Consider the following 26,737-nt stretch of genomic DNA (forward strand, 5'->3'; position numbering starts at 1 on the left):
CTCTCCTTATATGGATAAAAAGAATCAGTGACAATCCTGTGATGAAAGTGTCCTTCATCACAGGCCTCTGTTAATATCTTCTGTTGCCTTTTTATGCCTTCCCATAATATATCTCAACATTATTTGTCCTGTAGATTATTTTCTTTGGTAGCGCTATAATATATTTTCATCGAAACCCCTCTCTCTATAAGAGTATTCAAGAAATTTCAGTATTTTTCTTGTTACAAGTGATGCCTATCTCCAAGAAAGCCATGCATGATGACCTAGTTTCAGCCTTTGCTTTCTATAGATTGAGTTAGCACAAATTGGTTATCAACTAATAACCATCCCTTTCTTTAGTCATTCTGTAGTTCTCTAAATACAGTCAAACCTGGATACAGTAAGCAGGGGTATAACCAATTATCGGATATAACAAAGTAGATCTAAACCGTTTCTCTCCAATATCGGGATGTAACAAATATATGCTTATTTCATTTAATTTCATTTTATTTTATTACCTTAAAGGCCCCAATAAATCGGGCGTTACATAAGGGGTGGCAAGAATAAAAATACATAGTCACATTAACAGGGAGTTTTTACATTTTCGACGAACGTCAATGGGCACATAATGACAGCAACGTCGTTAGGAAGGCCGTTCCAGTCTGCAGCTGTGCGAGGAAAAAAAAAGAATTTGAAAACGTGACACTGCGTGAGCGAGGATGGGCAACCTGTAGCTGATGGCTGGTGCGGTGAGATATGCGTGTAGGGGGAAGGATATAAGGTGCGATGCACATAGGGCTATGAAAGAATTTGTGAAATAAAGCTAGGCTGGCAATGCGACGATGGAGCAATAAGGGGGATAATGCGGATGCAGTTTTTAAGAAGGAAACGCTGATATCAAAGGAATATGACGAGTGGATGAAACGAGCTGCGTGATTTTGTACAGATTCAAGATCATTAATTAGGTATGCTTCATGAGGATTCCAAATAGGCGATGCAAATTCTAGTTTTGACCTGACAAATGATTTGTAGGCTAATAATTTTACATGTTGAGGAGCATGATGTAGGTGGCATTTTAAAAATCCTAACGTCCTGTTTGCGGATGATATTAGGTTAGTAGCATGAGAATTCCAGGAAAGATAGCTTGAAAGTGTTACTCCTAAATACTTGTGTGAATGAACTAGTTGTACCGGAACTTCAGAGATTACGTAAGGAAATACGAGAGAATTACGGCGACGGTGAATGGACAAATATTTACACTTACGTGGGTCAAGTTCCATTAGCCACTTGTTACACCAGTCCTGGAGAACATTAAGATCACTTTGAAGAGAAGGTTGGTCAGTGGTGGAAATAATAGCACGATATATCACACAATCATCCGCAAACATACATATGCTAGATGTTACGTTTAATGGTAAATCATTTATGTAAATTAGGAAAAGTAGCAGGCCGAGCACGGATCTCTGCGGGACGCTTGATGTTACAGAGACTGAATCAGAATTCCTGTTATTAATGGTGACGAATTGTGAACGATTAGTCAAGAATTCTTCAATCCACTTTAGTACATTAGGGTGAAAATTTAAGCGGGACAGCTTTATCAGAAGGCGTTTATGGGGTACATTATCAAAGGCTTTAGCAAAATCTAAAAATATTGCATCAGACTGAAGATTAGAATCAAGGTTAGAGTGCAGATCGTGTAAGAATGTGGCAAGCTGAGTCTCGCAGGAGTAACCGTGGTGAAACCCGTGCTGGGCAGGATTGAAAAAGTTATTCAAGTCGAGAAATGCCAAGATGTGAGTATAGATGACGTGTTCCATGATTTTGCAGGGAATACTAGTTAGAGAAATGGGACAGTAATTTAGAGATGAGTTCTTGTTACCTGATTTGTAGACTGGAACGTCCTTCCCTTGTTTCGAATCTTTGGGCAGTTGGCCTGTGAGGAGTGACTGAGTGAATAACAAGCACAACAGAGATGAACATGTATCTTTGGTGTTCTGCAGTATCTTAGTGTTGAGGTTGTCAATGCCAGCAGAGGATGGAAGCTTTAAGTTTTCTATTAGGGACAAAATCCCCTCTGAAGAAAATACAAGTGCAGGCATTGTCTTCTGAATAATTGCGGGGTTTGGGTATATTGAATGATTATTGGGTATATTGAAAGTATTTTTGTGTCAAATGCTGCTTTGTTATAATAAGGTAATATTACATACCATCCATGTCTTAAGATGCTGATATATGTTTTACTGCCTGTAGTGAAATTCTATATATTACTGTGGTCGTTTGTGTGCCCTCAGATACAGACAGCAGTGGCACAGCCTGGACAAACATTTATACACGACATGACTGAACTGCAAGGATGAGACGTTTTAACACATGAGAGTTAATTATAGCGAAGTGCTTCTGACTGTATCAGCCGTCTCTGACGTTGCTGAGATGGTGGTCCCTTGCAGTGTCTGTCGGTTACAATGTATGGTTGTGTTGGTGCTTACAGTAATGAAATGCTCCTTGTATGCCCAAGCTATACAGGCAGGGCAGTGCACGAGCGGACCACAAACTGCCCGTGCTGTCTGGTTGTGCCAGTCCCGTTCACCTGGCTCTACCCAGAAACACTGCATTCTTGTCTCGGCTGGTCTGGTAGCACCGGCTCAGTCCGCTGGCTCACCCCAGGAACACCACAGTCTCGTTCCAGCTAATCTGATGGCAACGGTCCTGTCCGTCTGGTTTCCCAGGTTGGCCACTGTGGTGAGGTTCTTTCAATGAATTAATGGCTGCTGGGGCACAGCCTCAGTGCATGAAGTGATGAAGTCATTTGTTGTCACACAACAAGCCATTAATTTAAAAAACTACAGCTCAATGAGAAAACAAAACTCTACAACTAATCAAACACAAAATAAAATAGTGTACAAAGAAAGGACCAAGAAGGCCTACAGTTTGATGGTCTACACTATAGCAGCGAGACGGACAGGACGAGGTGGCGACGTAGGTGGCGTCTGGAATGGAGTAGTGGTGGTGAGGCTAGTCATTGTCAAAACCAAGTCCTTTCCAGTCTTATTTTAGGTTACAATAAGACAAGATTCAGATTTAAGTCTGGACTTAGAGGCTCGCGTTTGTGCAAGCGGGCCCTGTGGCCCCCAGGCGAACACTAAGAATCCATCAATACAGGAGGAGGTATGGTTACGATGTTAAGAAGATGAGGATGTACCTTTGGCACAGTAAAAACCTCAAAGCTGGTACAGCGCCTTCCTTTCTACGGCTTGAATAATGTAGTGACCACGCCTCTGGAAAGTCGCCCTGGTCCCATAGGAAGCACAAAGCATAGGCCTGATGGCCGACAGCTTCACTCCTGCTTCGGAAGCTCTGGCAGACACCTTCCTTTCCACTGGCTTGCTCATCTCTGACCCCCTGGATTCTTTTCTTTTCCCTTTCGGCACTGCTGTATAGGTCGCTCATTGGCTGAATGCTTCATGTTTTGATTTCCCGCCTTGTGCCACCATCGTTGTTGTCATCTTCGCAGGGCTGACAAATTTCGCTCACAGCATTTACACACTTAACACATCACAGCCACGTATATGCCCTGGCTAGCCTGGCAGCGCTAGATCAGGCCAACATGCGTTGAAGATCATGAGCTTCCACATGCAGCTGTCACATTCTAACTTCCTCATTCTTTTTCCACGCTCATAGACTTCTTGGCTTTCTTTGTTTCGTTTACTGTTTCAGTACTAGCTTCTTATTACACTTGCCCCAATTTCAGAATGTTGTTCAAACACAAGTTCAAAGACACATTCAGACTGACAGTCAGTGGTCACTTTCAGGTACAGGACATGATGACAGGCAGGTGTGTGTACAATGATGAACTCAAAGAGGCTCAGTGAAAGCCACTCGGCTCATGTAGTCGGCAAGTAAATTTTCAGCACAGCGTTCTGTATGCAGTAGCAGAGACAGGAAATGCCTCTTGGGATCTGAACTCAACATTCACGCCCTTGTGCATGGTCGTTCACTTGACCACAACTTTGGCAACGTGGTGTTACGCTGGTCATCATCGCATCCATGTGGAAGGTATGCCTTACCAGGTCACAGCACGAGCTTTAGTTGTGCCATATTGCAACACCTTCATGGTGGCCTAGTTGCAGTTGACTGGTACAAACATCTAGGGCACGGGGTCTAAATCCCCAGACACCAATAGAAGCCAGCGGTGCACGGCTTCATAAACCCAGTCTTCACGGCTTGCTCCAAGAAAAAAAATCCTTGAAACTGCTCCCAGGTTTCACAGCAAGGCATCGTTCATCAGTGCTGAACCCTGGGGTTATGCTAATGTCCGTCCAGTCATGTGTCAGACCTAGTGTGATACGCATCACCACAAGAAACCTGGTTTAGCGCTATATTGCTCAACAGAGAATCGGTAGCACCTGCTACCAGACATCGATCTGTAGGTTTGCGCTCCTCATATTCTTTCAACATGACTATATGAAAGACCTTTAACTTATTGCCCAGGTCGACAAGGTCGTCCAACTTGCTGCATTTCTTGATAACTGGGAAGAGCCCCATTCAGGAGGGAACAAGTTTGTTGGTGTCGGCTCCTGGTCACCTGGTCACCTCGAGAAAGTTCTCATTTTCTTGCTTTCTTGTCATAGTATCATCATTTTCTGCAGCCTTTTCGCCTTTTATAGTTCCTTGCATGCAAGGGCAGATGTGTTCTCCAGATGTTGCTGAAGCTCCATTATATATTTAATATAAGGGAAAATGAGACATCCGCCCAAATGTAGCTAAGTGCACTTAGCTACGTTTAGGTGGGTGCCTCATTTTCCCTTATATTAATTACTTCTATCCACCTTGCGGCTTTCCGCAGAACTATTACATTGAACTCTTGACTTTGCTTCTGAGTTGTTAATAAATTCGACTTTGCCTGCCATCTGCTAGCCGCCTGGTTAGCTCAGATGGTAGAGCGGCTGCCCGAAACGGCGGTGGTCCCGGGTTCAAGTCCCGGACCAGGACGAATTTTTCTTAAACTGCGAAGCTTTTCTTTCGAGGAACCCGTATGGGTTTCCTTTGCAGCACTTAGCTATGTTTGGGTGGATGTCTCATTTTCCCGTACGTTAATTATTTCTCTCCCCCTTGTGGGTTTCCGCAGAACTATTGTGTGAAACTCCATTATGTATGTATACATTGTCTTTGTGTTCTCATTGAGGTTTGCATATTTCCAAAGCTCCTTGAGAACAGTCAGTGGTCCTCATGTGTCTTCCATACAGCAATTTGAATGGGGAGAACCCAGTGCTCCACTGTGGGAGCTCTCTGTAGGCGAAAGTGGGCCGCTTCAGTTTTCCACTTCTGGCTACCCACGAGCTGCCAGAACCAGCCAGAGTGCCTTCATTTTTCTTGGGTTGCTCCACCCACTGTGCAACACACTTCCATAGTGGGTTCGTTTTACTCAAGCTGGACAGTTCTGGCTACCCGCAGGCTGCCAGAACCAGCCAGGACGATTTTGGTCGGGCTGCTTTCTGGAAGTGCTCTGGCTAGCACACGACAAAAAGAGGTGATGAGCGCTCACTATTTTCTGTGCGGAGATTTTACAGATTACAATACGGGTGCTTGAGGACTTATACCTAGCTCAGCCAACTGGCTACGGTAACCTTCAGATTTCATTACTTCTAGCATTATCTTCTAAGGTTCTAAACGCATCATTCTGCCTTGCGAAGTAGTGCAATAGGAGAGGCGGCAAACTATTTGAAGCTTTTTGTGTCTGTATTTGTGTGTCCTGTGGAGGCTTTTAGCACCCACCAATGCCACAACGTGGGAATGCTAAGGTTGGTGCTCTCAGCCAGCTGCAAAAAACGAGAAAAATAAAGATGGGTGGCGCGTGCTCAATGTGCAAGCATGGCACGAACAGGTCTGTTCTAGAAGCCTTGTATGCTGGTCCTCTTGTTCTCGCACTCCGCTGCAACCCCTCAGTTCCCAACAGTGGTGACTCCTGGCTAAGAGATGACCGAGCCCAGCAACCTACTGTCCTTAGGTGACCTTCCGCCTGACACTAACTCGTACCCACAGGATGTCGCAGCTCTCCAGCTCCACCTGCCCAGATTCTGGCGCAAGAACCCACAGGTTTGGTTCACCCAAGTCGAAGCCATCTTCGATCTGGACCACATCACCTCGGAGACTGCTCGGTTTCGCCACTTACTTTGCAACCTGTCTCCTGAGGTTGCTCAAGAGGTGGCGGAAGTCATCGCTGCACCGTTGGGCAGTGCCCTGTACCAGCAACTTGAGCAGAGTATTTTAGACCGCACCACAGTGCATAAGAGCACGTGCCTCCAGCACCTGTCCATCTCCGAGGAGTTTGGAGATGGCTGTCCTCTCAGCCTGTGCCTTGTTGCTGGCTGTGAAAGACGAGGAAAATAAAGATGGGTGGGGCATGCTTAATGCGCAAGCAAAGCATGAGCATTTCAGTTTTAGGAGCCTGCTGCGCTGGTCCTCTTCTTCTGGCACACCACTGTGACCCCTTGGTTCCCGACAGGCTTCTTCCCAGCCTTTAACAGCATGCCACGCTCTCATGCATGCATGCTATCTGCATTGTGTTCCGCGCAAGTTATCGACACTCATTCCCACACATTGCAGTGCCTTTTTGGTTCATCTTTTTCTTGTGGTATCCCTTTTCACACCTGTCGCATATATGCAGTGATATCTCCTTTTTCTGCTGTTAGTCAAGGCATCACATCTAGCCAGTGTTTGCTCCGTCTCTCCATTGTATGTTTGGGTGGCAGCTTATAACTGATTTTAAAAGAATGCACTGGTTGAGTAATGGCCACGGGTACATTAGCTTATTGCTCTCATGATCGACCAATACTGTTTTCCGTGAGAAACTTTTCGCTAGTCACCGGCGGCATACATTTTCATGAGCCAGCCACTGCCCCAGCTCCTTCAGCATAGGGCAGAAGAGAAACACCATCAGCTGAAACAAACTTTCTGAAATTGAAGCCCAACCAGGTTGGCATGAAATTTTATGTATATACGATGGACCCGATAACCTACTTTTTCGTGTCTTGTCGAATGATGAGAAAATGCCACTTATCAATGTCGCCAGTGGGCAAGACGTGATCGCTGTGAGCAGGCATCCTTGAGTGATCGCTTTCATAGATATGATCATTTAAGCACAATTTGGCGTCTTGGCATCTGTGGGGTTCTCGCCCACGCTTTTGGGACAAAGGAACGACAACACAGTAGTGCAAACAATCACAAGGGCATTTATTGCACCTTTCATAGACTAATGCCTGCTGATGCTTGCCTAATGCCATAAACATGTTAAGCATGTTTATGTTTATCCTGCAGCCACCTGTCCCGGCATTTGATTTTGCAAACCTCGGGTGGCTTTGGGTTGTCTTGGTATCCCAGGGCATGTGACTTCCTATCAGGACCGGAACTAGCTGGCTGCTGGCAGGCTGCTGGTGGGCTGTGAGAACTCTAAAAATCGAAGAACCCCTCGCAGTCCAAGGAAGTGGTCCCAGTTTTTTGGGTGCTCTTGACACATGCGCCCTATCATGCGTTCCAACAACCCATGACTAACCACACCATTAGTGCTGGGATGATAGGGCATAATGGGCAGCTACTTCAAAGGAAGCAGTTGACTAAAGTCCTTCATGACTGCAGACATTTCATTTATTATACCCTCAAGGCCTGTCGAGGCTTTACAGAGGGGAGTGGGTCACAGCTAATATCAGCAGTTACATGAGAAAAACAATACAGTATAAAAACCTGGCAGTATGAACCTGGCAACGTTTAACGCTAGAACGTTATCTAGTGAGGCAAGTCTAGCAGTGCTATTGGAGGAATTAGACGGCAGTAAATGGGATATAATAGGGCTCAGTGAAGTTAGGAGGCCAAAGAAGCATACACAGTGCTAAAAAGCGGGCACGTCCTGTGCTACCGGGGCTTAGCGGAGAGACGAGAACTAGGAGTCGGATTCCTGATTAATAAGAACATAGCTGGTAACATACAGGAATTCTATAGCATTAACGAGAGGGTGGCAGGTCTTGTTGTGAAACTTAATAAGAGGTACAAATTGAAGGTAGTACAGGTCTACGCCCCTACATCCAGTCATGATGACCAGGAAGTTGAAAGCTTCTATGAAGACTTGGAATTGGCGATGGGTAAAGTCAAAACAAAATACAGTATACTGATGGGCGACTTCAATGCCAAGGTAGGCAAGAAGCAGGCTGGAGACAAGGCAGTGGGGGAATATGGCATAGGCACTAGAAATAGCAGGGGAGAGTTATTAGTAGAGTTTACGGAACAGAATAATATGCGGATAATGAATACCTTCTTCCGCAAACGAAATAGCCGAAAGTGGACGTGGAGGAGCCCGAACAGCGAGACTAGAAATGAAATAGACTTCATACTCTGCGCTAACCCTGGCATCATACAATATGTGGACGTGCTCAGCAAGGTGCGCTGCAGTGACCATAGGATGGTAAGAACTCGAATTAGCCTAGACCTGAGGAGGGAATGGAAGCAACTGGTACATAAGAAGTCGATCAATGAGTTAGCGGTAAGAGGGAAAATAGAGGAATTCCAGATCAAGCTACAGAACAGGTATTCGGCTTTAACTCAGGAAGAGGACCTTAGTGTCGAAGCAATGAACGACAATCTTGTGGGCATCATTAAGGAGTGTGCAATAGAAGTCGGTGGTAACTCTGTTAGACAGGATACCAGTAAGCTATCGCAGGAGACGAAAGATGTGATCAAGAAACGCCAATGTATGAAAGCCTCTAACCCTACAGCTAGAATAGAACTGGCAGAACTTTCGAAGTTAATCAACAAGCGTAAGACAGCTGACATAAGGAAGTATAATATGGATAGAATTGAACATGCTCTCAGGAACGGAGGAAGCCTAAAAGCAGTGAAGAAGAAACTAGGAATTGGCAAGAATCAGATGTATGCGTTAAGAGACAAAGCCGGCAATACCGTTACTAATATGGATGAGATAGTTCAAGTGGCTGAGGAGTTCTATAGAGATTTATACAGTACCAGTGGCACCCACGACGATAATGGAAGAGAGAATAGTCTAGAGGAATTCGAAATCCCACAGGTAACACCGGAAGAAGTAAAGAAAGCCTTGGGAGCTATGCAAAGGGGGAAGGCAGCTGGGGAGGATCAGGTAACAGCAGATTTGTTGAAGGATGGTGGGCAGATTGTTCTAGAGAAACTGGCCACCCTGTATATGCAATGCCTCATGACTTCGAGCGTACCAGAATCTTGGAAAAACGCTAACATAATCCTAATGCATAAGAAAGGGGACGCCAAAGACTTGAAAAATTATAGACCGATCAATTTACTGTCCGTTGCCTACAAAGTATTAACTAAGGTCATTGCAAATAGAATCAGGAACACCTTAGACTTCCGTCAACCAAAGGACCAGGCAGGATTCCGTAAAGGCTGCTCAACAATAGACCGTATTCACAATATCAATCAGGGGATAGAAAAATGTGCGGAATATAACCAACCTTTATATATAGCTTTCGTTGATTACGAGAAAGCGATTGATTCAGTCCAAACCTCACCAGTCATGGAGGCATTGCGGAATCAGGGTGTAGACGAGCCGTATGTAAAAATACTGAAAGATATCTATAGCGGCTCCACAGTCACCGTAGTCCTCCATAAAGAAAGCAACAAAATCCCAATAAAGAAAGGCTTCAGGCAGGGAGATACGATCTCTCCGATGCTATTCACAGCGTGTTTACAGGAGGTATTCAGAGACCTGGATTGGGAAGAATTGGGGATAAGAGTTAATGAAGAATACCTTAGTAACTTGCGATTCGCTGATGATATTGCCTTGCTTAGTAACTCAGGGGACCAACTGCAATGCATGCTCACTGACCTGGAGAGGCAAAGCCGAAGGGTGGGTCTAAAAATTAATCTGCAGAAAACTAAAGTAATGTTTAACAGTCTCGGAAGGGAACAGCAGTTTACAATAGGTAGGGAGGCACTGGAAGTGGTAAGGGAATACATCTACTTAGGACAGGTAGTGACTGCGGATCCGGATCATGAGACTGAAATAATCAGAAGAATAAGAATGGGCTGGGGTTCGTTTGGCAGGCATTCTCAGATCATGAACAGCAGGTTGCCATTATCCCTCAAAAGAAAAGTATAACAGCTGTGTCTTACCAGTACTCAGGTACGGGGCATAAACCTGGAGGCTTACGAAAAGGGTTCTACTTAAGTTGAGGACGACGCAACGAGCTGTGGAAAGAAGAATGATAGGTGTAACGTTAAGGGATAAGAAAAGAGCAGATTGGGTGAGGGAAGAAACTCGAGTTAATGACATCTTAGTTGAAATCAAGAAAAATAAATGGGCATGGGCAGGACACGTAATGAGGAGGGAAGATAACCGATGGTCATTAAGAGTTACGGAATAGATAGTTTTGTGAAATAATGATAAACGGGAAAATTTTATGTCGAGCTGCAAGAGATGCAAGAGAAAGGCTAGTTTTCGTGGTTACGCTGGCAGTTCTGTTATAATTCAAAAGAATAAAACGAGCAGTGTTATTCTGAACTAATTCTAATGTGTTAAGTTTGTTATTAGGGTCCCAGACTGCTGTAGCATATTCTAATTTCGGGCATATTAATGTTTTATAAAGCAATAATTTCAGAGTCTAGAAGCTTAAAAAGTTTTGCCTTAAGTAACCAAGAGTGAGATTAGCATTGTTCACTACATTATTAATGTGGGTTGCCCAGGTAAGGTTGAATGTGATATGAATTCATAAGTACTTAGAGCTTACCTGTTCTAAAGGAAGGTTATTTAAACAGTATACCTGAGAGGAGTTAGGTGTCCTCGATACATACATGCATAGCTTTATACTTAACATTTAATTCTATTAGCCATATACTGCACCAGTTAGATATTATATCCAGGTCGGATTGAAGACGTTTAGTATCACAATCTCTAGTAATTTCTCTAAAAATAACACCAGCGTCAGCGAAGAGATTAATGTTAAAAGTAACCTTTGAAGGAAGGTTGTTAATATAGATGAAGAACAACAAGGGACCGAGAACCGATCTTTGGGGCACACCAGAGGCAACAGAGCACATCAGTGAATTATAGCCGTTAGCAGTAACACATTGTGAGCAATTAACAAAACATTTGAGTAATTTTAAAATATTAGCATCAATATTCAAATGGGTTAGTTTGTGCATTAGAAGTTTGTGACAGACTTTATCGAATGCTTTTGAGAAGTCTAAAAAATGCAGTCAGCGCATGATGAGTGATCAAAAGTTCGATGCAACTGTTCAGTGAAAGGTACGAGTAAAGTCTCACATGAGTATGATTTCCTAAAGCCATGTTGCGCAGGTGAAAAAATGTCTTCAAGAAAGTTGACGAGGCTTTTGAATACAATGTGTTCTAGCAGTTTGCAGCACGTGCTGGTGAGATAGGGCGATAGTTGCCAAGTTATTGTCACCAGATTTGTGGAGTGGAACCACCTTCCCAACTTTCCACTGATGAGGTAAAGCACCTGTGTAGAGTGACTGTTGAAAATGTTTGGTTAGAATAATAGAACTGTACACAGAAGTGTTTTTTAAGAACTTAGTGTTAATTGAGTCGAAGCCAGGTGAAGAATTCTAGTAGAGTTTGTCAATAAGTTTAGCAACACCAGATGGATCAACAATCACTAGGAACATGACTGGATAATCATTGCTACGTAACTCAGTAGGTTGCTTGTTAAGAGCTCCCGAAATATTTTTGATGAAGGCTTCATTAAGGCGAGTGGAAGAATCAGTTTTAGGAACAGGCTGCCCAGTAGTCGTCTAATAAAAATAAGTTATCAGAAATAGGTCTAATTACCATATTTGCTAGATTCTAACGCACCCTCGATTGTAATGCGCACCCGTTTTCCGTGACCAAAAAATTTTAAAAATGATAACCTCGAGTGTAACGCGTACCCGTTTCTCATGACCAAAAAAAAAGAAAGAGTACAATACCGTGTACCTCGTGCTTTCATATAGAAATACTATTTTCTCTCACTTGGAGAAAACAATACACTAAAGTTGCGATGAATAAAAACACAAATGGAAGCGGCGTACCTTGCCACCAAGATTTTCACTGCACTGGTACGAGTCGCGTGGGGCAATAGATATCACTCGTCATCGCTATCAGACAACTCCTTATCGCTATCAACAGACCAAAGCATTTCATCCTCGGTGCCGTCCATGGCATTCGAAATCCCGCACTTTTTAAAGGCCTTGTTGACCATGGCAAACAGGATCATGCACCATGCATATTTCACCCATCCAGCAAAGTCCTGCAGTGAGGCATGCTTCATTTTATTGGCGGGCATGAATTTGTGGCAGCCACTGACAAGCCATTCGGTGTAGAGCACCCGAATTCTATCTTTCACTGGCTTGTTCAAACATCGAGCGGCTCGAGCTGCGATGCCATGCCGCCGGGTATCACGACAAGGCCGGTGTTGCATGCAGCCAGCTTGTCCTTGATGCGCTGGTCAAGGTGGCACCTGAACACATCGAGCACAAGCATCCCATGCATACCCAAACTGCTGCCGGGTCTCTTCCACCAAACGTTATCAATCCAGTCAGCGACCAAGTCTGTGGTAATTTTCATTTGCACGCTCAATCACGCCAGTCGGAAACACGATTCCTTTTGGGAGCGTCTTCCGTCTGAAGATAAGATACGGGGGCAGCTTGTGCCTATCCGCAGTGCAACAAAGCATTGCAGTGACTCTAGTTTTTTTGTGGCCAGAAGACAAAATGCGCACTTGCTTCGCCCCCTTCTTTTCAACAGTTGTGGCATGTTGTGGTGGCAGGCATGTCAAAGTAGAGCGGCATCTGATTAGCATTTCCAATCTGTCTGAAGTGGTAGCCGTTGCTATGGCGCAACTTCAACACGTACTGCTGGAAACTGCAATTCCTCTTCATATTCTTCGGGCAATTTTTCGCATATCCGTGTCCGCCTTCGAAAAGAAAAGCCTTTTCTTTTCATAAAATTTGATAGCCAGACCTACTCGCTTTGAAGTCACTCCGCATTAGCCCTTTCTGTAGGGCTAACTGCATTGCCCGTACTTTGAGCCGATCAGTCGTCACTGGCCGCTGTGCCGCTCGCTGCTCTTGCACGTATTCTGCGAGCAGCTCTTCTATTTTGGCAAAGCGGCCCTGCTTCAATCCACCGAAACCCTTCCTTGTTGCTTTGCTGGCGAAAATATTCTCTTTCTGTTTGTGCCAGTACCGCATGCAAGTTTTGGGAACTCCGAACACCTGTGATGCCGCTCGATTTCCGTCCATCTCCGCCAGGGTTGCCAGTTCCGCTTAATATAAGCGAATGTGGACTTCATTTTTCACCGAGTCGCTTGTAAATTTTTACAGCTGCTTGTCGCGTTTTTTTGGGCTTACTCGCGCTTTTCCTGCAAATATTGTTATTTTAATGCCCATCATTGCGTTTGCTTTTAAATATACGCAATAATAGCAGGTGTCACAAAGTACATGAAACTGTCCCTATCCAATCATCCATGTTTTGACACCTTGCCAGCACTCGTGGTCGTCTATGTCGTAATGTGTTGCCGGTGTTCTATGTGCAAGATGGCTTCGAAGTGGTCGAAGTGTGGGAAATGATATTGTAAAGAATGGGAAAAGGAGACGCAGCTCAAGGACTGGTTACGCCCAATCACCGGAGATGATAAAAAAGCAGCATGCAAGTATTGCAAGTGTGAAATCCGCGCTCATCATGTCGACCTCGTTCAGCACATGGCAACAGAAAAACACACGAAGAACTCCCGGCCACTTTCCAGTGCACGTTTTACAACCATGGGCTTCACCAAATCATCGCCTCCAAAGACAACACCAGAATTGGAGCTCAAGCTGGCATGTTACTCGGCGTGTCATGCCACTATCAACTCTGTGGATCATCTCAGCAAGCTGTTACAGTCGTCCACGGTATGCGAGGTAAAGCTGCACTGAACAAAATGTGCTGCACTAACAAAAGTTCTTGCCCGTTGCCTGCTTGAGGACCTAGTGAAGGATATAGGTGCCTCTCAGTACTCATTATTGATTGATGAAAGCACTGACGTAGCAGATGAAAAGCAAGTTGCTGTTGTGGTTCGCTATTTCAGCACCTCACTAAAAAAAATGGGGTCCATGTTCCTGGGACTGTTCACGCTCGAGGGTTCAAGCGCCCAACAGATTGCACAAGGACTCCTAGAATTCTTGACCAGTGTTAGTACGGATTTCATAAGGTGTATCAAAATTGGAACCGACGGCTGCAATGTTATGGTTGGGAGGAACAATTCTGTGTACACACACTTCAGCCGAAAAAAATGAGAACCTCATGCTAGTCAAGTGCGTGTGTCACTCGACTCAACTATGTGCAAGCAAGGCAGTAGGAGTGCTGCCCCGGAGCCTAGAATTCCTGGTTGGCCCTTCATATAGTTGGTTTTCGCACAGTTCACTGCGGCTTCAGGAGTATGGCAAAATTTACAGACTGATGAACAACGGCAAAGAACCATTAAAGTTGGTTCAGCTGTCGGGAATGCGGTGGCTGTCCATCTCCAGCTGCTGTAAACGTATCCTGGAACAGTTGGAGAAACTCAAGCTTCACTTCACCATCTGCAAGGACAAGTACCATTGCTATGACACTGAGATTCAGTCCGAAATGTATCGGGATCCTGTCAACAAGCTGTACCTAGTGTTCCTGAACCCATTGCTGCAAGAATTCTCAAGAATCAATAAGCTGTTCCAACTTAAAACTGGAAATCCGCTGAAACTGGTTGATTGCCTTCAGAACCTTTTCCCGTCATTGATTTGCATCCCAGCTGCAGGAGAAAGACTTTTGGAAGTCAACCTGGAGGACAGTGCGACCCACTTTCTGCTGTGGACTCTGGAGTGCTATTCAACACCAAGGTGGCAGCATCCAAACTTAACGCTGAGCAAGAAAGAGACGTTAAATTGAGATGCCGGGATTTCATTTTTGAGGCTGCAAAGCAAGTGCAGCTTAGGCTTCCTCCCAACATTCAGCTTTGGAATTCCATGAAATCATTCTCGCCCGAGAACGTACTGAGCCAGGTAAAACTGCCCCTTCAGGGTGTGCCTCTTCTCGAAACTGTTCAAGGGAGATGTAGGACTCCTGGACACTCAGTATAGACGGCTGTGCCTACTTCCTTGGAAAAATGTAAACAACAAGGACGTCATTTTTGTCTGGCTCGAAGTGCTAGATTTCAAGGATGCAAGCGATGAAATTTGTTTCAAGGAAATAGCAGAGTTCGCTCCGTCGTTGTTGGTCATGCCCCTTAGCAACGCCGGTGTCGAGCGCGTGTTCTCGCACATGAACCTGGTGAAGTCACGCCACCGAAACAGAATGAAGAACCCTATGTTGAGCGGCATCCTGCACGTACGTTATGGTCTAAAGTTTCAAGGTGTTTGTTGCCGGGACTTTCAACCGACAATAAAAATGTTGCAGCTGTTCAACTCTAAAAACATGTATAGTTCCAAAGTGGACACTGAGGATTTTCCTGATGAGTAGAACACATCCGACTACGACTGTGTGTAGTTGAGCCGTGAAATCAAACATACGTTGGAGGAGTCAGCAAGTAACTTCATTCATGTACTGGCAAACGCGCAATGAACCGGGTGCAGACTACCCTGGGGACAAAGTTAAAAAGTACATGAGTGTTTTCGCTCATTCTTGTGTATATTGTCGCTGTTCAAAATAATTAAAGTGATTTGTTCACCTTCCCTTCATATTTGTGCGATTTCTTTTATACTACAATTAAACGATTTTCAAGAATGAGAAAATTTATCTTCCACTTCTCTTGGGCTTCTTAGCAAAAGTTGCGCCACTTTTTTGGGGGGGGAGTGCTTGTTTTGGGGTGGTTATTTGCCTGTTTGCTCGGCGGCATCTGGCAACTCTCGTCTCCGTGCACATAACTTTCCTTTTAAATGCGGCATCATGGTGGACTCGGCATGTCTTCGCAATTGGCGCTTCCATGCTGATGAAATAAATGCAGAAAATGGGAAGACAGGCGGTTGACTAGGTTACACCAGCGCCTGGTTACACGTACAACATGGAGGTATGCACATGGAGGAAGCTACGGCAGCTAGGTTAGAAGCACATACGAGGTGGCCATTTTTCGAATGCTGATGGCGATATGGTAACGCGGATTTAGGGTCGTACTCGATTCTAACACGCATGCAATTTTTCAACCCGTTTTACCGGAAGAAAGGTGTGCGTTAGATTCGAGTAAATACGGTATCTTCCAAAATTTGTTTATGCTAGTTTTTATAGCAGAGGGAAGAGTACCGGTAAGAAAAGTATGTTTTGCTGATTTTAACGCTTGAATGTATTCGTTAGAAGCAGCCTTGTATGCCGTCCAATGAGAAGCACTTGAGGACATCTTAGCTGTGCGGTAGATGCACTAATTACGGTTGGAAAGTCATTTAATGTGAGCGTTATACCTGGAGGCTTCTGGGTTAGAAGTTTGGGTAGGGCTGGAAACGTATTTGTTCATTAGTTCATTTACTTTATGAGTAACTTTATGAGTAAACATGTCCCACATAGTTTGAACAGAACGGTCAGCAAGGTTAGTCAGAAATGTGTCAAGAAATGTACATAACTCGCTATTGATAGCCTCAAAATTTGCTCTCCTATAGTTGAGTACAGTATTATTTTCCTGATATCTTTATGATGGTTTGCACTAATGGTAAAATGCATTGCAGAATTGTCACTTAACAGTGGAAGGAAGGTAATGTTAGGAGTTAGTTTGGGTTCAGTAGCAAGTACTAGGTCGAGAGTGTTTGAGACACTAGCGGAATCCCTAGTAGGTTGCATCACAAATTTCGAAAAAGAAACAGTCGAACATAAATCTAAAAATTCTTTGGCCTGAGATGAAAATGGCGGTAATGGAGGAGGTTGAATGTTCCATCTAATGTTTGGAAGGTTAGAATTGCCTAATAAATAAAGGGGCGATGATGGAAAGCGTGATGATACTTTATTAATTACATCATGCAATTTGCTAACAAATGTGAGTGAGGAAAAAGGAGATCGGTAGCATATGCCAACAATTGCCTTCTGGTGATGAATGTTAAATGAAGCCCAGACGATTTCTAGGTCAGTAATAACACAAATTCACGAAAAAGGAATGTCTTCAGAAATGGTGAGTAGTATGCCGCCTCATGACTCGCAGCACGATCCTTCCTATAGATTGCAAAGTGATCGGCATCCTCAAAGATTTCAGAATCATTAATATTATTCGAAAGCCACGTTTCTGTTGATGCGATTATGTGTGGAGAGCAAGCGTAAATCACTGAGGACCATGAAAAAAAAGATTGTTCACCACACTTCTAAAGTTAGTAAAAAAGATGGATACATGGTGTTGCGAAGACTGTCCACTTCCCCTCTTGCTCCACTAAATCGAATTACCTACAAGAACTATGTTTCTTACGCGTTGGCCCTACGACTGTTTTTCTGTCACGCATTTAATTTCAACATAAAGCAGGAGTCACAATAACTAAGAATCTCTCTTGGTCTGCCAATATGGAAAAACATTTTCAGCAAGACCTTCACAACTTGTTTCAAGTCAATTGAGAATAGTGTAACTGCATGCAGATACAACGTCACAAAGTCTACCATTGTCACTACAGTTAACGGCCGATTATTCAGACAATAATTCTAACATGCTTGATTATTCAGACAGCCCCGCAGCATCACCACTAGCCCCATAGACTTAAATGTAATGACGACTGAAGTTTTGGACACCTTACAGGACACCGTGCGATAATTCAGACTTTGACTGCATGATCGTGCCACTTAGTCTAGCAGAATTAGCATGAGAATTAGCAGTATTTCCGTTTTGAGATGTTCCTGGCATGGTCTTCAGTCATGTCGCCAGTGTTTCGCGAAACTCTAACTAGTGAAGCCTAGTCGATCTAGTATTCGCCAATGAGAATTAATGCATGCATTGACTGTACTTTTAGCTATCTGTCGCGACAGCATGACAATGGTCAAGAGATGGGCCGCGATATTGTAGTGACACCTTCCACTAGATTCTATGCCACTCTTATCCTCTGTTCATGGCCAGCTGATCCCATTGATAACTTGTGGAGCGTCACTGACCACTCGTGAAGTGCGGTAAGTGTGAAAAGGAATAGCATGGCTATAGAATTGCAGCCACAGAATGCTTAGGCCAAGGGCAAATGTGTGTGCAGCAACACATGTTGACAAACTTGGGCCGTATTCATAAACGATCACTTTCAGAAAAATTCTTTAATTTTGTGATATTTCGCTTGACTAGCACCGGACGCGTCGACAAACAGCAGCGTTTCCGCACAGATATAAGATGGCATTCATGGCACTGTGCCAAGAATGCCGGCGCTCCTAGACATAGATGTGTCTCGTGCTATAGTCGTTCAGTATTATAGTCACGCAAGAAATTGAAGGTATCCCCTAAAGTGATGATCCGAGAATACGGCACTTTTTTGGCCACTTTTGGAATGAAGTCACTTATTTTTTAGCGAATCTGGTATTTCAGACTGAATTATTCAGATGTTTTGGCGGTCTCCGTTGTGTGCGAATTATTGGTCAGCGACTGTACATAGCAATTTGCCTTTGTCAGAGATTGGGGACATTGGACCGGCAATGTCAGTCCCAGCTCTCATGAACAGGCTCAATGATAGGTATAGTCCCCAAGGGAGCTGGTCCCACCAGATTACGAGGATCTGTCTACATACGTCGCAAGTATTCATGAACCGTTTTGTGTCTGACAATATGCTGGACAAGTAAAAGTATCCAGTTACTCTCTTTACAGTTCTTGTGACGCCCTGATGACCAGCTGAAATGCCTGGCATGTGCTGATTTTGGTGCTGTCTCTTGAAGTAGTCTTGGCAACGCAAGTTGCTCCAGTTACTTGCAAGACAGTTTCTGCTTGCAGAATTAGATCCCGTCCCAAATAAAGAATTTTGTCTTGTGATTGCGTGACAAGATTCTCTTGCCGACTGCCTCAAAACAATGTCTCAGCATTTCATAATTCATTTGATACTTGTGGAGTGTCTTGCACTCTACATTTATGCCGAGGAATGACATAACAGGCAACAGTGCGTCGCCCACTGACTTCGTTCGAGTAGCTCCCACAACCAGTGCATTTTCTTAGCTGGGGATTATTTCCAAGGTGTGGCCCCATGGCAACTCGATCCATCCATTCCTTAGTTTTACTTGCGGCGTGGCTATGTCACTGAATATTTTTTTGGTACGACTGTCCGGTCTCTCTTTGACGCAGTTGGTGCTCTGCCTTTGCTCAACCGTAATGCAAGCATCACATTTTGGTTGAATTTCTGACTCGTTCAGAGATGGCTTATCAGGTAATACTGCACCCTTGGTATTTCTTAAAGTTACATCATACAGCAGGTCCATCACACATTCAAGGTGGACCTCAATGACAAAAAACTGGCTCTGCAAAAGACTTTGGCTTGCGACAGGTATTGCACATTGCAATCTTATAAACACTGGATTTGCAGACCCAGTCAGTTTCTCCTTTGGGACCAGGGCTTACCACAAGATGACCGTGTTGCAGCCAGTGTCTCTGAGTATGTTAACCAATCTATTCTCAAGGAATCTTTTGACAATGGGCACATCCCCGACCCCAACTGTCGCCACTGGCTGACTTGACGTCATGTTGACTATTGGGATTGTCTCGCCATCTTGCAAAGTGACATGTCCACTATCAGATTTGTAGGACGACCTCACCGCTGTCATCCAGTTGTAAGGTTTGTGGTCGGGGTTGTAGGGATTAGACGCAGCATAAACTATGTGGTAGGTGGCCCATGCCGTCGTCCAACTCACCCACGCTTGGGACGTGGTTGTAGGGAGGAACTTGCTCTCATCGAGACTAGGCGTACAGGATTTATTTACATATTTACATTAGAACAAGGGATACATTTAAACAGTCTAGCATGACTGAAAAAAGGAGCACGAAGCTCCTACCACGAAGCGCACAGCACACTGCACACGAGCACACTCTAGCAGCCGACAAACTGCTTATAAACACGCTGTCCTCCCTAGATCCCTAGGTGAGGGGAAAACGGCAGTTTACCGCCGATTCGTAGCGTCCAACGTCATCGTAGTCGACCCGCCTTTTAGGGGGAAGGTTACACACACTTCCACACAGGTTTTACTGACCATGTCGAGGAGAGTGGGTTCTCGTGGTAACGGTGCTTGACTCGAGCAGGCGCCTCTTAATCCCCGAGCTGACCTCGTACAGCAGCCACTTCGGCTGTCCATTGTCTGGCGTCTTCAAAGGCTCACGAGAAGGCACCGCAAAGCATCTCCTTCCAGGAATTCTCCCTGCTTCAGTCGAACCGGGAAGGCGTTGGCGATTTCACTAACAATAGTGGGTCCGCTGATCGCGTTTAGTGATAGCGGCGCCGAGGGGGTGTTGACGCGGCACATCGTCGTCCCTACGAAACGAGTCACCGCGGCACGTGGTGAAGGCTTCAATGGTCTCTTAGGGGAAGCTCGCCACGCTCGCAGCTGCAGCTGGCTGAGAAAACTTTGCATGTCGGCACCTCTGCAGGCCGTTCCTAACACCACTGATGCTGAGAAGTCAAGCTTTCGTGTTTTCCATACAGCACACACATTGCTTGGCCCTTGTGCAATTTCCTGATAGGGCAGCTGTCACTGCAGTCGCCACTCCTGTAACCCATTCCACATCTAGGAAAATTCCCTTGTTTGTGTGACCAGCAGTCAGGTGCCCGGTGTTGCATCTTGTTTCAAAGAAAACAATTTATGTGTCCATCTGTTTAGTTCGTAGTCTCCAACTTGAACGTTTGCAAGGCTGTTTCCTTGTGAAGCCGTTGTTAACTTAAGTTTGAAGCGCCTGCGCTTCCACAAAGCTATCAGCAGTCTTGCACAGCAAACTCAAGTGACTTGCAGTTCTTTCCTTGAGAAAGATTCTGAGTGCCGAAGAACAGCCTTTCAGGAACTGCTTCTCTCAAGCAGTTCTCTCAAGCTAGAGTAGCTTGTCTTTGTCTTGGCCCATTTCCAGCCAAGGGTCAAAGTAGCCGCAAAGTCTTGCAGCATACTGTAGGCCGGCCTCGCTGTCTTTTTGTTGGACTCTGCAAAATTTCCCACGATAGCCTTCAGCGGTATAACGAAACCGTTGCAGCAATGCCATCCTGAGCTGATCATAATTCAAAGCAGCTGTCAGATCTAGATGGCAGATCACGGTTAATGCTTTACTGGCAATCCATAGGCTCATTGAATGTGCCCACTTCTCGTGGGGCCACCCATGACACATTGCCACTCGTTCTAAATGCTGAAGATGCACATCGAGATCATCTTGTGGTTCATTGAAGGGCAGTATCAATCTGTGAGGACCACAGACATCCGATGTGGCTGTAGTACTCGTCTTAGATCCTCCTGAATCATTAGCTTCAACAGACTCGCCTTGCTTGCATTTTCCTGAAGCCAAACCTTCAGCTCTTGGATCTTCAGTTCTTGCTTCTTATGTTTCTGTTGTTGCTACAAAATCCTCTGTGGTTCTCCATGTTTTCTTTTGCGCCCTCACATTCACTAGCATGTTCATTGTAAGCTTGGTTGCTCTTTCTGTCTGCCCATTCTCTGAGCTCAACCTTTTCAAGCCCTACTTGTCGGCCAAGCGTGGAAAGTATTTTTCTTGTCCATGCCTTGGCCCCATATATAAGACAGCTCAAGATGTTACTAAACTATCCTGGCAGGCTCGCCAATTTTGGTGGTTCGTGCACCCTCATATACAGACAGAAGAGGTACAGACAGGACAAAGATTTGTACAGGACACAAGTTAACAGCAAGGACTACATGTTACAAGTACAACTTCTCTTCACCCTTTACACAGTCTATATCATGTAAGAGTTAATTATAGCAAAGCGCTTCAGACTGTACTGTCAGTCTTTGACATCCCTGAGGTGGTTGTCACTCACAGTACCTGTCGGTTGCAATCTCCGGTTGCATTGGTGTTTACAGCGATGAAGCGCTCCTTGTATGCCGAAATTGTGCAGGTAGGGCAGAGTACAAGCAGACTGCCTGTGCATCAGTAGGAACAGCCCACACGCTGTCAGCAGGTGGAGCAGCACCTTGGCCATGCCCTTAGCAGCCTAGTTGTGCCAGACCCGTTCACCTGGCTCGCCCCGGGAACACCGCAAGCTCATCCCGGCTGGTCTGATAGCATCGGCCATCTATGCGCCCTGGCTAGCCTGGCAGCACTAGCTCAGACAGTCTTGCGTCAGGAAGATCACAAGCTTCCACATCTGGCTGCCACATTCCAGCTTCCTCGTTCTTTAACCATGCGCACATATTTATTGGCTTTCTGTTTGCTGTTTTAGTATTGCCTTTTTACTACAATTACAGACATTTTAGTAAGGTTCCTGTATGACCTAATGCTTATCTTTTTTGCTCTTGTATATAAAGTTCATTCTGCTACGTCATCTACCTTAAATCTGTTCAGTGATTATGCTGTTGTCTAATGTATGGGCAAAACTTGCTTTTGTCACCCTGCTTCTTTCTATTCTAATAGGAATTTCATCTTATCCACTTGCTGCATGCTTAGGGACCTTCTTTTTTTATTTTTTCAGTATAAATCCATCATCCTCTCTGAATGCTTTTCTTGCATTATGTCTACAGGCTTCGAATCTTGTCTATCTATACCAATGACTTCTTCGTAGCTGCTTCAATGTGTGTCATTGCTTTGACCCCAGTCGGCTTACTTTTTTTATTACATCCGTCACCCATCATTCACTAGCAGTAATTTTTTTGCCTGGAGAAGAATCTGCTCCTCCAATTTCTTTGCTGATATATCTCTTACTTTTAACCTATTTGTTCCTGCAGCAGTCGAGCCTGTTTTGTGTTTCTCTGCTTTTTCGATTCATTGCATCTAGCTTTAAGTGCCTACTTAATTTATTTATTCCGCCAGCTTTGTGCACAGGCTTTCTCTTCCCTTTACAGTGGATGTTGTTTTTCTCTTTGTATTATACCTTCCTTACTACCATAATACCATTGCTTGTTTGGAAGTCTTCTGATATAATTTTCAGTGTTTGTCACTAATTTTTTACCTGTTAGTCACTGAAATTTACCCTCTGAAGTAATTATTTTGCTGCTCATCCGCTGTTACAATTTCTCACGTTATAGTGCAGCACGGCTATAGTCCCTTCTCAAGCTGTTAGGGCCATACTCATCTATTTTCATTATGCTCACTTGATTGTACAAATATGCCTTTCAACAGCAAATTATAGAATCAATGTTTGACTGCTTCAGTCAACATTCCTACACATTAGACTCTCTAATACAATGGCTAGATTGTGCCGCTCCGAAATCCATAAAGTTTTGCCACTGTAGTTGGTGCATATTCATCCAGATTTTCAGTGTGGTCACTCATGTCTCCTTGCAATTAAGGGGAGATGTACCTTAGAGAACCCATTTCGTTAATAATAAAGCTTATTGGATGGAATTGATGCAGAATATAGAGTTTTTGGATATGATTATATTTACTCAATATTCACATTATTTTTCTGTAGCACCTGGAAGTGGCAAAAGTAGTGCCTTTTGTCTAAGGTTTTGGGCTTCGTACCAAGCCTAGGAAAATGTTATAACCTATATGGTTTTATATAAACAAATACAGTCAAATACACTTATAACGATACCAGTTTTAACAATATATTGGTTATAACAATGAGAAGCTGCTGCACCGTCAACTTTTGTATGTTTTGCATGGGGAATAACCCGTTTACTACAATGCCCTGATGCCGCATTATCAGTTATAACGAAGTCTGGCTGCTCGGTGTCCGAGCCGAAAGGTAGTGAAATGCGAAATCCTTGAAAAGAGAAAATGAAAATGAGAAATTCGAGCCGCTGCACGATGGCCCAGTGCTCGAACGGCCGCCACGCGCTCATTTTCCAGCCTTCTCTGCGCGCCTCTCTCCCGTTGCCCTTCCACCCCTCCGAACACGAATGGGCTGCGCCCATATCTCTACGCCACGCCAATCTCCGAGACACGAATGGACCGCGCCAACTGCGCTGCTCGCATCTTGCTCGCTGGCTCCTCATTCAGCGCAGTTCTGCAAACAGCTCCGTGTTCGTCTTTTGTGTCGAAATCGTTCCTGGCCACATGGTTTCTCAGCCTCTTTTGACTCGCTGCCAAAACGGAAGATGACTGACCCGCCCGCTGATAATCGGCAATGCACGAGGTTGCCGGTGAAAAGAAAGCGCACTGCTATAGATTTGGAAAATAAATACTTCTAGCCGATGAGGCGAAGGTCGCAAACGTGCTTGCATCGAATAGCAGCTGCGACGACGGCAGCGATGACGCAGTAGGGCAGGCTGCCTCAATGTTGTCCTCACAGGAGGCCCGGCAAATGATTCAGTCCCTCCGGGACTTCATTTTTGCAAGGAACCTTCCGCTGCACTACGTGGAGCACCTGGATACCTTGGAGAAGGATGTCAGCAAGGCTCACAGACATAGGGCTTTCTCGTACAATGCAGTGCGTCGTACATACATAGCGAGGTGCTTGTGGCGGTCTCGCCTCAGCGTTTCTTCTAGATTTCGAAAGCTGACAGGCTGCCGTGGCAACCTCCTCGCATTTTTAAAAAGCCCCTTTTGGGCCCTCCAAAGCGCTGCCTCGGCGGTGCTCGCATATCGCTTACCACCTGTGAGCCCTCTTTGCAGTTATAGCAGTGCCATTCCTTAACACTGACAGCCGCGGCTTGTCACACGTGATCGGAGTGCCCAGGAAGCAGTTAAACAAGTGAGCACAATCAGCAGCCGGATGGAGGAAGGTGGTGGGGATATAGTGGGGAGGGTCACTGGCCTCCCCGCCATTATAATTTGCTAAGATCAGCTCTGCGATCCCCCTATTTTGATTTTTTCATGCAACCCGGTTTTAACAATTATCAGTTATAACAATGAAATTTTCGTGGCATTTGAATATTGTTATAAGTGGGTTCGACTGTAGTTGCAAGTAAGCTCAAAAAGTATTTTCTTTAGCCTGATTATTTAAATAAAACATTTTTAATCTGGACTATAGCTATCAAGAACATTGATGATTAGTTTCGTTAAATGCACATGACCAAGATTGCTGCAAATTACAATAGGACCTGGATACTTTCAGTCTACATACTCTTGTGCAAAATTTGGCTGAGATTGAGTTAAATGAAATGCAAGAATTTTGTGTGCAAGCAGTGGAAACAGCACAAGATTGAAAAAAGAGAAAAATGAAGTTGGAAGTTTCTAAACATGCTTATTACTTTTCCAGATGATCGATTTGCTTGAAATTTGGCCATCATACAGACCAGTCTTTCCTGAAGAAATTTAAAACTTCATAATTCTCCTGCTCCATAGGTGGTGCCCTCAGAATTCTTGTGAACTTCCTCCTGCTGCCATTGTAACACATCTAACATCAGGCAGTTTTGTTTGCTCACTGTTCATACTATTCACTTGCCTCCTTTATTTTCAGAAAGATAGTTTTGCAGGTTACTAACCCTACTATACTTAATCTAGGCAGTATGGCTGACCGCCTAATTCACGGTCCCAACATTTTAGTCATAGACACTGTATAGATGATTAATTTTAATACATCTAGATTTACCAGCTAAAATAATATTCCAATGATTTGTACAAAGTGTGGTAAGCAGAATAAACAATGCTATTTTCAGCCATAAAATTTTAATGACTCACCATTTCACATCAAAACTTCTAATCCACATGCCTAACAAGTTTAAAACGATTCCTAAAAAACATATCTCGTAATTTGTCTTAAATTTTGTATTGTGGTCCATTTCTATATTTCACTGTTCCTGATACTTTTCTCAATTAGCTTTCTTGTGCTCCTAACTGTAATTATGTAAATTACCACTTTGTTAAGCTGTTATTTATGTTTTAAGAGCCATTACAACAAGAGGTGCAGTGCTTCATTGTGGGAACTCTCTATATGTTTGTTGCCATCTGCTGTATCATATTTGAATTCAATAAATCAATCTATTGGCATTGGAGTTTGATCTTTCTGGTTGTTGCCCTTTTGGTAATGTTAATCTTTGTTTTCCTTGAGGGACTTTGTGAGACAGATCATCTGAACTGAGGACAAACTGCAAGAAAAAGATTGTTTTATAGTATTTTAATCATATCATGCGCCGAATGGCATTATGGGGACTGATCAGAGCGGTCGGCCTTTGAGAATGGGTGAGTTTTAATAGTCTTGTGTGAATTCAGGACCTATCCCGTTTATTGGCCACTCATGCTTGATGCTGGACCTCATATTTTTCGGTTTCAATGTTTCGTCGTAGTCTCCAGTTGATTATGTTACAAAAAGTAGCCACTCCTTGGTTACCTGCAAGATATGTCAGATGTCGGCTGGTAGTGACAGTTAACGACCACAATGGCACAACAGAAGTGACAAAACTAACTTTATTTGGCAAACCTGTGCCCAGCAAAACAAGGAGCATGATGATAGTGCAAGCACACTCATCAGTTGTCTAAATCTTCGGGTCAAGTGCATCAGCTTTTATACATGACTTGTCAAAGTAAGATCTTGATGAGGGCTAGTTGGTTCATACTTGGAACTGAGGTTAAACAGCGCGAAAGAGACGGGGACACAAGGAAACAAAATGTCTGTGGTATTTGTTTCCTTGTGTTCGCGTCTCTTTCGCGCTGTTTAACCTCAGTTCTAAACTTGTCAAAGGTTCCTGTGTAATTGCTTATGCTTGCATACCTTCCAGAAAGTACACTATTCACAGTGCACCTGCAATCCGATTACTCAGTCTGGC

At 44.3% G+C, this 26,737-nt stretch overlaps 1 long non-coding RNA gene across 1 annotated transcript in view; it reads left to right on the forward strand.

Moving 5' to 3' along the window:
* Window positions 1-25,966, forward strand: part of LOC126548461 (uncharacterized) — a 48,693-nt gene extending 22,727 nt beyond the window's left edge. Inside the window, exons 3-4 of the long non-coding RNA XR_008609328.1 lie at window positions 2,495-2,718; window positions 21,985-25,966. This is a non-coding gene — a long non-coding RNA (uncharacterized lncRNA). The remainder of the gene's footprint in view (window positions 1-2,494; window positions 2,719-21,984) is intronic.
* The last annotated feature ends 771 nt before the right edge of the window (window positions 25,967-26,737 follow it).

This window comes from Dermacentor andersoni, chromosome 1 (genome assembly GCF_023375885.2).
Source record: "Dermacentor andersoni chromosome 1, qqDerAnde1_hic_scaffold, whole genome shotgun sequence".
NCBI lineage: Eukaryota > Metazoa > Arthropoda > Arachnida > Ixodida > Ixodidae > Dermacentor > Dermacentor andersoni.